Consider the following 10,788-nt stretch of genomic DNA (forward strand, 5'->3'; position numbering starts at 1 on the left):
TTAGTTAAGTACTTCAAAAGTTATGCTAAAAAAACGATTTTGGCGTATGTCCGGAAGATTGTAACAAGGATGGGTTTTGCAAGAAACCCTATCATGTTATACATTTTCAAAAAGGTATCAAAAAGACCTTTCAAATGAGCCTAAAACATCAAGGATCTGACAATCCTTTCAAAAGTTATAAGCACTTAAGTGTTATTTATACACTTTTTGGAGGCCGGATCTCAGATATTTCAGTAAAAATTATGTCCGGGTCCATCATGCGACCCATCGTTAGTTAGATAATTGAAAGACCTTTCAAATGAGCCTAAAACATCAAAGATCTGACAACCCTATCAAAAGTTAGTAGCACTTAAGTGTTATTTATACACTTTTTGGAGGCCGGATCTCAGATATTTCAGTAAAAATGATGTCCGGGTCCATCATGCGACCCATCGTTAGTTAGATAATCGAAAGACCTTTCTAATGAGCCTAAAACATAAAGGATCTGACAACCCTTTCAAAAGTTATTGGCACTTAAGTGTTATTTATATACTTTCTTGAGGCCGGATCTGAGATATTGTGATAAAAATATTGTCTGAATCTTTCATGTGAACTTTCGTTGGATAGGTTTTTTTTATCAGACCTTGCCAAAGAGCCAGAAAAATTGAAGGTCTGCGAACCCTATCAAAAGAAATCAGTAATAAAATTGATTTGTTAAACATGTTAAGGGAATGTTGCTATTTTTACTGAATGTATTGACTTTATGAATGTGAGGAAGGCACCAACCACCTGAAGGTGGATTAAGTACCGTTTTTAACGAGGCATTACTTTTGAAAAGGTGTACAAATAAATAAATTCCCTCATTTCATAATTCTGGCCAAGTATCAAATTTATGAACTATTAGTTTTCAATAAAAATAAACAAGTTTTGATTTTTGTTTTTTAATTTATCAACTTTTTTTCAGGCATATTTTTAGAAATATTTCCTGTTGATTGCCAACGCTATTTGTGCCTCCATTGTACATTACCAGATAACTCTGGAGTATCCTTGAGATCATATTCGAGTTCAGCGACCCCAAATAATTAAAATCGAATAGAAAGTTTTATTTAGAAAAGACTCTTTTGTTGGTTTTCGGTGTCTAGCGGCCATATTGGATGCCATCTTGAAAATCTCCGTTCCCTTTGGGAATCAGCGAAAACAACCGGTAAATTTGGATTCAGAAGGGTCGATTTAGCCTGGATTCATTAAAAACTGACCTGTAACACAATTTGCTTCTTGCATCGCTAAACGAAACTATTGGCACTACGCCCCCCGGGGCATGGCCTTCCTCTAACGTGGGATTTCTGCTCCAGCGCCTCTGACGAGACAGGAGAAACCGGGACCGACGTTTTACTTCACCATCCGATAGAAGCTCAGTGGATAAGGCGGGAATCGAACCCGCGTCTCATAGCATCATCGGGATTGGCAGCCGAAGCCGCTACCCCTGCGCCACGAGACCCACTTGCATCGCTATTTTAGGCTTTTGGCCTTGACTATCAGGAAAAAGCTACGGATGCTTGTGTTACAGACATGACGTCTGTGTCACAAAATTGCAGGGCAGCGAATGATCAAGAAAATTAACGCTGCCAGAAATAAATTAACCAGCAACAACAACTTGATTTGCAGTACGTGGCCGAATGGTTACGCTGTCCGCTTTGTAAGCGGATGATTCTGTGTTCGATTCCCATCTGCTGCAACCTTCCATCGGATGAGGAAGTAAAATGTCGGTCCCGGCCTTGGTTGTTAGGCCGTTAAGTCATTCCAGGTGTAGGAGTTGTCTCCATGCCATAAGTACAAACAACACACCAAACCAAGCCTATTCCGGTGGAATCGCTGGCGGCGGTTGGACTCGCAATCCAAAGGTCGTCAGTTCAAACACTGGGGTGGAAGGTTCCTTGGAGTAAAAAGAGGTTTGGGTGCTCTCCCCATTCAAGCCTTCGGACTCCTAGGTTCGAGCAGAAACTTGCAATAGAGACCACAAAAGACCCGGGGGTCGTTAATGTGGATGGTTTGATTTGATTGAACAACTTGATTTTTTTATATCGCCTTATTTTTATTCGAATGGCATCTGCCAAAAAACAAACAAAGAATTTTTATGGTAAATGTTGCTTCAACTCTCTTAAAAAAAAACTATTTGTTAGAACTTGAAAACAATGGTATTCAAATTTATTGAAAAGTTGCGTTTTCCGTGGCTTTCCACATTATTCCGAGGTTATCATATTTAGACTCCCCTTCTTGCCTTTAACCCCACCGCAAAGCCTACTCAGTTGCTGATATTACACGCAGAAAGTAAAAGTCGTTGAGCCTGTGGCTCCTCTGATCAACTCTTAACTCGTGTTGTGCAGATTTTCCAGTGAAAAACTAGTTCCCCGGCTTAGGCCCCCCTCGACCAGCATGTTTGTCGGCGCGAAAAGCAAGTTTGGCAGATGATGCACGCTCGCAGCGAAAGAAAAAAAAAACGATTTAATTAATTAGTCCGCTCGTTTAGTCGCAGGGTGCACGCGGGGATAATTTAGCTCATTAGACAATTTCGCAACTATTATAATGTGTACCGCGAGTGTGAGTGCGCATTGACCAATTAGCGAACCGGAGAAGCTTTTACTCTCCGCGTTCAGGATTTAAAGAAGCTCCCTTCGCCAAGGTAGCGACTTAGCTTTAATGGACGATAAAGCGCTTAAGTGGGCTTCACTTTCTGTGCGCGATTAATCGGATGTATTACGGGCTATTAATGAGTGCAATTATGTGACAATTTAAATAGCACTCCATAATCAGCACCGGATCCACGGTCAACTAGAGAAGTTTTTGTTCCCATGACTGGAAAACCTTCGATGTTAGGTTCTTAATTTGCATAACCCATAAAACAGGACGTTACACACACCACCACGGCGGCGGCTGCTAACGAAGATGGCCATGAAATTACCCCAGGTATGCTAACAGATTCCCATAAAATGTAAGTGACCTGTTGTGGAGGAAGGCGCCTGCTCGGATGGCTACGACGTAACTTTCGCTACGGTTCGTCCATTATGACAGCAATTTGTAGCGGCGACGCGTACTCCAACGCGCGCGCCTACTTAGATTGATGACCTCCCGTAATGGTCGTGGTGTGATGACCGAGGTGACCGGGCAGAGAGGTCCCACTCGGGGTTTCTCATAAACTTGGTGAATTACAAGATGGAAAACAAGACGTGATTACACGGTGTACGTTCAACATTGTGTAATTTCAAGCGTTTTTACGTTGTTGGCTACAAATCGGCATCGATTATGGTTCATAAGTCGGCTGTCAAAGATCAAATTTATGTTGTTGCTGAGCTGTGCCGGAGCTTAAAATGTCACATTTTATTAACTGCAGTGCAAGCAGACAATGACGGCTTGCTTGATGAAATTATTTTCAACTGAGAATATTCTGAACCCTCTACCGGATTACTGGAACGTAGACAAGTAGACATAATTTGAAGCATACCAACTAAATAAAATAATAAGCAATTTAGTTTTATTAAAGAAACATTCAAATTAAAATTCGAAGTTGTTTGTAGAACATTCCACACATTGTGACTAATTTTTCAAATTAATTTATCGATTCTAAGATCTATGGCCAGAACCATAATTGACAATGTTCCAAGAGTGTATAACTCTTTTCATGCCCTCAAGAACTCGTGTTTTTGAATGATGGTACTAAGTACAGAAATCTTGTTTTGTATCTCAACTATTTTCCAATAACTGGTCATATTTGAAACAATGAGCAATTCTCCACTGGAAATTTGATTTCTTTTGTATTTTTTTATTTGATTAAGACTTTCCAGGCGGCCAAATAAGTCATATTGCATGAGTCGTTTGTCCATAAAAGTCTCGAACAATACAATTTTGGCAGCAATCATACAAATGTGGTATTAAAAAAACTTTATCTAGGGAATGAAATTTCAGATTGGGCCAAGTTGTAGGTATTGGTTTGAACAACCCAGAAAAGTTGCACCACTCTAAACAAATTTACACATTTTTTACTTTTTATACAACAAAACTTCAATGCTCTAAACGTATTTTACCATTTTTTTCATATGTTTTAAGGCACATGGGCATATTTTAAGTCACTAGGAAGTGCGTTAGAAAAAAATTGGCGCTGAGTGATGATGATTAATATATTATAAAAAATTGCGTTTTTAATTTTTTTTAGGTTTTTGATTTTTTGGTACGGATTTTTAGTTGATCTTGTATTATAGGTGGAACTATATATATAAATATTTTTTATAACAAATTTGTAGAGAAATCTTTAACCTTTAAAATGCTTTTCATGGTTTGTAAATCCGTTTTGATTCTCAAAAGATATTCCACTTCAAAGACAACTTTATATTGGCTGATTTTTGAGTGACAAACATGGTCCCAGAGGATCAAGGTCAAACGAAGTTCACATAAAAAGACGGATGTCTTTGAAATGGAAAATCTTTAGATAATCAAAACGAATTTAAGATTACAAATATATTACAAATACGAAATTTACAAATCCAATAAAGCGTTTACAAGGTAAAAGATTTCTCTACAAATTTGTTATAAAAATTATTTTTTAAAGATGGATCTACCTATAAGGCCAGATCAATTAAAAATCCATACCAAAAATCAAAAACCTTTCAATTTAGAAAAACACAATTTTCACCAATATTTTAAGATTCTGATTTAGGCTAGTAAAACACAACTTTCTACATATAAATCTCCAATGGGATAACTCGATTTGATATATTTTGTTCCAACAGCGCCATGTATCCATAGAGCTTTTTTATGTAATTTCAATAAACAACTATTAAATGGAATTATAATATATCAAATATAGCAAATCAAATAAAATCAAAATAAAAAAAAAAACAGTGTTGAAAAGTATTTTTTTTTTATAGAATTGTAAAAGTACACATTTTCAGCATCAATTTAGGTTCTTCAGAAACTTCGGATTATCGAATCACATTTTTTTACTACCGAAGTATGACTCCTAAACTACTCTAAAGTGATTTATAATATTTAAATCAAAGATCGCGGCTCAAATTACTGTTATGAAATATGTTAAAAAATGCATTTTTTAATATAAAAGGCAATCAACCATCTAAATTTAACTGAAATGAGGTCACAGAACTCAAATTTGATGTTCAAAGTGATAAAATTAAAAAAAAACGCGAAAAATATGTTTTTGTTCGTGAAACGATTGTCTGAAGTCCCATACAAACCTTCGGATGATCGATCTTTGAATAATCGAAACTTCGGATAATTGAGTCAGGACTGTATTCGTTTCTGTTAATTTCGATAAAAAAGTAGGCTGTTTTGTCGCTCAAGACGGAATTGCAAAAATATTTTGTTTAACTCCTTGATTTATTTGGATTTTTTTATTGGATTCAACTACATGCAATAAACTTTTCATTGACCTTTTTTTATGTCGACAAAAATGCATTCTTTTGAATTTTAGTTAAGACTGTAATGTTTTACTGCACCAGTTTATGTGTTTTGAAAAATAACTATTCATCTTTTGAAAAATACAAGATACTTGCTTTTTCTGTCATTTTATAGTCAAACTTTTAAGCACTTGTATCAAAAGTAATACTTTTCAACACTATTCAAGTTTTTTGAGTTGACAAATCACGTAACGTTTATCTGAAAATAAATCAATTAAACTTGCTACCGCAAAGTACATTTTCAAATTTGTCAAGTTTTTAGATTGAAAACATATTGATGGCTTGATTATTATTTAAAAATATTTTTTCGAATGATTTGTTTTTAGACAATTATGATTCAATTTTCAATTTTGTTAATTTTTGAGAAAAAAAAATCCAAATATCTAAGGTTTTTTTTTGTTATGGTAATTTAACTTGTTTTTTTTTTTCAATTTACACGTGACTTTTAGAAAGGTCTAAATAACAGAATTTAGCCTTTCGAATGAAAATAAAAACAACAATTTTATATTGTAAATTGTGTTATCCAATTGTCTCCTTTCCTCCACTCAGGTAACATTTCAAGGATTCTGATTCAATTAAAAGATTTTTTACTACTGCTGTCGCATTCTGCCTTTCGTGCAAACTTTTCTCAGAACCATGGCGACCGAGATGATTGTGATGATGATGGCTCGAGAACCGTTTCTCGAGAATTGCCAACCGGCATGCGGATGCATTTTTCACCGCACCGCTGGAATGATTTATGAGTTTTTATGCTGCCGAATGACTGCCACTGTAGACGGTTTGGTTTGACGAACGAAACGGTCAACAGGTTTTGTTGAGGGGGCAATCAATGTGGTTCAATTTTAAAATTCTGCAGGATTCCCAGCGCTCGCAACGTTGGCACTGGGACGAATCGCAGTAATACATGAAAATTAAATTTAATCGATGGGACTGTGAATCTTGCTGATGACAGCTGACTGCCGGCAGAGCTTGCCTGGATTTGTCGGGAAATTGTAACTATGTTGCTGGATAGAACATGTTATGGAAAAAATGTAAACTATTGAATCAATCATCGCGCAACGGTACGGAGCTGAGCGGGTAATCATATGGTTTTTACGCGAAAAACATTGTGAAATCTAGTCACCATTCTGCAATCACGCGATTTGATCTGAGCGTTCCATAAATCAAATATCTACCCTGAAGTGTAATAACGAAAATGGAGTTAAGTTTGAAAAGGGTTAAAAATTACTTTTTAAATTTGTCAAAGAAATTTTGAAAATCAAAAAAGTTTAGAATTTTTAATAAGGTAACTCTAAAAACAGTTAGCCATTTATTCAACCACAATGAAAACAAAGTAAATCGCGATGCAGTAAATCCAGTCGATCATATCTAGCTGATGGAGTATCCATAGAGAGCGTATAAAAACATTAGAAATGCGCATATGAAAATATCAGTGAACATTTATCTGTGCAGCGCTGTCAAACCCCTCCGGGGACGGTGCATTTTGCAATCTCAGTGAAACTCTGGTGATTGATGGTGGAAGCTCACCTGACAGATAACGTCACCACCAGTAGCAGTTTTGTTGAGGAGGGAGAGGGGGATATTAGCAGGTTATTTTCAGTGGAACTTTAATGGAGATAAAATTGCAGGTAAATGTCAGACTGAAAGTGAAAATTACTGAGTGGAAAGCAGATCGAAAAAGTAAAAACTAAAAACTGATAGATTTCATATCAATTCAAAACAAAATAAACAAGTTGAAAAAGATGAATCATACAAAAATGATACTTGTTTCTAAAAGGTCAACGTGCTATCAGCGCGGCCAATCGATTCAAATCAAAACAATGCAAATAAATCCCCCTGCAAGGAAGCAAGACATTGCATACAACTGCCAATCAGTCTGAGCCGATCGCCGCAGCCGTGGTCCAGCGCTGCAGTTTTGCACACTTATTTTTCGCATCTTCCCCGATGCACTGCCCTGAACTGACCATCAGATCGCAGTAGGCGTCCTTGAGATGTGTGTAAATCGGCCGCGAGCAACGAACTTTTACCATAAAAAGTGAAGAAAAACGTTGCTCCTCCCTACTCTTCCTCTCACCCCTTTCCAGGTGGTGGCAATAATTTATTGTTCTACCCTTTCGAGCCGCAATTGCTTCCCCCCCAAGAAGAAGATTTGATCATCGAGAAATATCTGCACGACCTTGGAACGAAAATAAAAATTACCATTTTACCGAGCGCATCTGCCCGGCCTGCTTGCTAACACAGCAAGGTGTGCGTGTGTTGGAGAAAAATTTAAAGTCGGGAAACACGGTGGAAGCTCCAAACTCAACTGGGTTCTGTTTTCTGTCACTCGACCTGTGGGAAACATTGAACTTTAAAACGTGAATGGATTTTACACGTTAGGAACATGGGGATACATACGGCTGAGATGCACAGAGAAAAAAAATAATCCTCAAATGATTTATTTGCTTTTTTTTTATTTCCCTGAACTACAATTATTTTTCAATACCATTTTCACGGCGTGTTTTCTGGGCAACCTTAAGGAGAAAAAATAGTCATCGCTACTGTCAAATGTGTCTTATAGGAAATTTTCTCAGCTTTCCAATGCTTCTAAGAGCGAAATGTTTCATCGGGAAATTTCTGAGATATCTATTTTTTAAGTTTTTTGTTCTAAATTCCTTTATTATTTATTGTAAACTGTATAATAACTATTCTGGAAACTTGTCATATGATGTTTTTCATGTGCCATTTACTCATCAAATTGTGCAAAACAAGGCAAGAAACAACTTTGGAGAAGGTTGCAAATCGCTAAAAAAATTAAATTAATTTTAACCGAGTTTTGAACATATGGGATTTATTCAACAATGAAAATCAAAAAAACCTTCTTAAAAATATTATTTACAAGAATTAGAAGATAAATACACAATTTTTGTGTACAAATATCACGTGTCTGCTCTTATTGAGCAGATACAATCGATTTTTTGCAGGTTTGAGATTGTTAAGTTTATTAATGGATTTTATGAATACATATGATACTTCTTAAAGCATACATGAACCGGGAACATGGATCCAAAAGATGATTTAACATCAAATATGTACAACCAATTACTGTTGCAAGGTTCAAAATTTTCTCATGTGTATGAAATAACGAAAAAAAAGTTTTACTGTTGAAAATGCATTTAAATGTAGGAGTAAAATTTGTGTGTTTTGACTCTGAATGTTGAAAAAACTGCCACATACATTTTTTGGATTAAACAAAAATAAAATATTATTTAACAGAAAAAATCAAACAGAGGCTACCATTCCAACAAAAATCAAAGTATTTTTAAAACGTTTCAAAAAGATAAGATAATATTGCTGATTCCTTGATCATTTCATACAACATAAAAATTATAAAAATCATTTCATACTCATGAAAAGTTTTTCTCTTGAAGCTCGCCACAGTAATTTTTAGTTGAATTTTGAGTATATAACATATTTTGTATCCATGCAATTGATTAATGTTTGGTTAAGATGAAGCCGTTGATCATTTTCGAAGATAATTGATCATAACTCTAAAATGTGCTCTATTGAATTCAATTTAACAAACTTCTGCACCAAAATGAATCAGCATGTGCCAGTTGTAGCCTTCTTGAAGCCACTGAAGGAATTTTTGATCTAAGTCAATTGCGCTTCAAAATTTATATAATTTTGTGCTACAATCATTGACGTCCTAGTTGGCAATCATTGATTAATGACGATTTCCATAACTTCGCAAGGAATAGATTAATCGTTACACGGAGAAAAAAGAGTTCCTAAAATCGTGAACAAGGGTTCATGAAAATGGGAACCACGAACAAAGTGTTCAAATTCCATGGTACGTTTTTCGGAATCGTACCATGAGATTTGAACACTTTGTTCGTGGTTCCTATTTTCATGAACGCTTGTTCACGATTTTGGGAACTCTTTTTTCTCCGTGTACCAAAAAGAATCAGCATGTGTAGGGCACTATTTTAAACAACTTGTATAAGGAATTTTGTCAAAATATTGATAGGGACACAAAAATCATGGCAATGATGAAAGTCTTCACGTTAAGGAAATATGTTTTTTTTTATAAAAATCTAGTGATATCCTAATTAATCTCAAACATGCAACAAAAAAATCGGGTTTATCAGCTTAATTCAAGCTAAATCCTAGCTAATTTTAAAAATATTTAGCAATTTGCAACCTTCTCCAAAGTTGTTTCTTGCCTTGTTTTGCACAATTTGATGAGTAAATGGCACATGAAAAACATCGTATGACATGTTTCCAGAATAGTTATTACAAAGTTTTCAATAAATAATAAAGGAATTTAGAACAAAAAAAAACTTAAAAAATAGATATCTCAGAAATTTTCCGATGAAACATTTCGCTCTTAGAAGCATTGGAAAAGCTGAGAAAATTTCCTATAAGTCACATTTGACAGTAATGATGACTATTTTTTCTTGAAATGTTTGTTCTAGAAAACACGCCGTGATTTTTTATTCTTCGAATAACTTTGCCTCTTTTTGTTATCTGTTTTTTTCACTTTTGATAATTTTATGAGTCGTGTTAAATTACATTTATTTTTCTATGTAGCAGCGTTTTCCTATTTTACTTTATTTTCATTTGTCAATGTTTTTAAAAGTATTCGCATTAACACATTTACTTTGATTCCAAATATAGTCAAAGTTCAATGAACCCGAGGAAACTGCAATTTTTCAAATACTTCCGAAGTTGCAAAAAAAGCCTCACATTAATCGTTGAAATTTCCTCAGATGAGGAAATATAAAATTAAACAGATTGTCTCTATTTAAAACCATTCAAAAATTTTACCCTTTTAAAACAACCTACCGAGTTCATATCATGCTGTCAAAACGAATAACGTTTATTTTTGCATTTTTAATAAATCAGAGAACTTTTAGGCTCTTCGCAAATTTTGATTGTTTGAATCACACATAGAAAAACAACTCTTGAAAAAACATTTTTTCAAATGAATTTAACGATACTATGATTTTTTTACGTTGGCATTACTGTTACAATGAATCAAACATTTTGTGATAAGGAATTACAACTTAAAATATTTTTTTTACTAGCCTGAGGGCTGCATCGAAACTAAAAAAAAATCAATCAAAATTAAATTATCAACCAATTTAATTAAAAAGATAATCTCGGTTTTTAATCAGGTGTTTGCTTAATAGACTTGTTTTATATGCCTTTGCCAATGTGTCGAAAAATGTAAAATTGATTATAATGTTTGTTATGATTGTGTCTTAAGCTGTAAAAATGTTTACTCAAATAAAACGCAAAACACACCATGAAAAAAGTGATTGAAAGATGTTAAAAAAAAAACAAAAAAAAAACCAAAAAA

Source organism: Culex quinquefasciatus, chromosome 2, assembly GCF_015732765.1.
Source record: "Culex quinquefasciatus strain JHB chromosome 2, VPISU_Cqui_1.0_pri_paternal, whole genome shotgun sequence".
NCBI classification, from domain to species: domain Eukaryota; kingdom Metazoa; phylum Arthropoda; class Insecta; order Diptera; family Culicidae; genus Culex; species Culex quinquefasciatus.